General features: G+C 35.4%; 1 pseudogene; it reads right to left on the reverse strand.

Moving 5' to 3' along the window:
* Positions 1-401: 401 nt before the first annotated feature.
* On the reverse strand, positions 402-518 carry LOC145292659 (5S ribosomal RNA; annotated as a pseudogene).
* Positions 519-1,056: the final 538 nt, after the last annotated feature.

Here is a 1,056-nt window from a genome sequence, read left to right on the forward strand (position 1 = left end):
TTTGAAGTATCAAAGTCAACGGTTAAGTTCACATAAACGGTTAAAATAACATTTTGGCGAGAATGTTAAATGTAAAAAATGTAACCAGTGAAGTCAAGCATGTTCTGTGACCTTAATCTCGAAAAGTTCCGTCCTTGATGAAATTTTGAGATAATTTCAACCTCCAAATTTTTCCAAATATGATGCCTGGATCTGGGTTTTATTTTGTATAAAAAACAAAAAACAAAACAACAGGTTCCTTCAGTCTTGGACAGACTAAGGATACCCACGAAGGGTTGCCTGCACGTGAATTTTTTGTGGCAGAAGGTGCGCAATCTCCAACCAATGAGACGACATTTTTAAATACCAGTGGCAAGTGAAGCACAGGATGACTGGAAACAAATGCCGAGATAAACGGAGAGCACATACAGCGCCTAGAATTCCCAAATGGTCACCCATCTGATACTAACCAGGCTCAACGTTGCTTAACTTCGGTGATCTAACGAGAACCGGTGTGTCAACGCAATTATGCTGTACATATACCTTATGTGTATAATAATGTATAATAATAAACAAACACACACACATTTTCGCTTTTATATAATAGATAACGATAATCGCCATCCAAATCTCTAGGCTGATCATATGCATAATGTTCAGATTATAAACGTTTCCATGGAATAAATTTGGAAATACTTCATACAGTGTTGAAAAGTAGGACCCAGATAAGACCTTGGTCCATCCTTACATTTAGATATGCAGTCACATGCTAATTCTTGTTTCATTTATATTCGAAATAAATAATTATGTGGAGACTGTCAAATTCTACAGCTCAACAATATATCCTCTATACAGCCCAATGCTGACATACAAGTCGAATGCTAGAAAATTAGATACGTTTTATGTCAAGAATTAAAACAAAAAGTAATTCCCGGGAAAGTTTCCAAACGCACACAACGATTATGAGTAGTTAGTTTATTTCAAGAAGGTGTTGGAAGAAATATTTGCTACATTGGTGAAACACAATATTGACTTGACAATAAGAATTATGAACATAATAGAACAATTGAACTAGGC

The sequence above is a fragment of the Euprymna scolopes genome, chromosome 13 (assembly GCF_053919585.1).
Source record: "Euprymna scolopes isolate OS-2025 chromosome 13, ASM5391958v1, whole genome shotgun sequence".
Taxonomy (NCBI): domain Eukaryota; kingdom Metazoa; phylum Mollusca; class Cephalopoda; order Sepiida; family Sepiolidae; genus Euprymna; species Euprymna scolopes.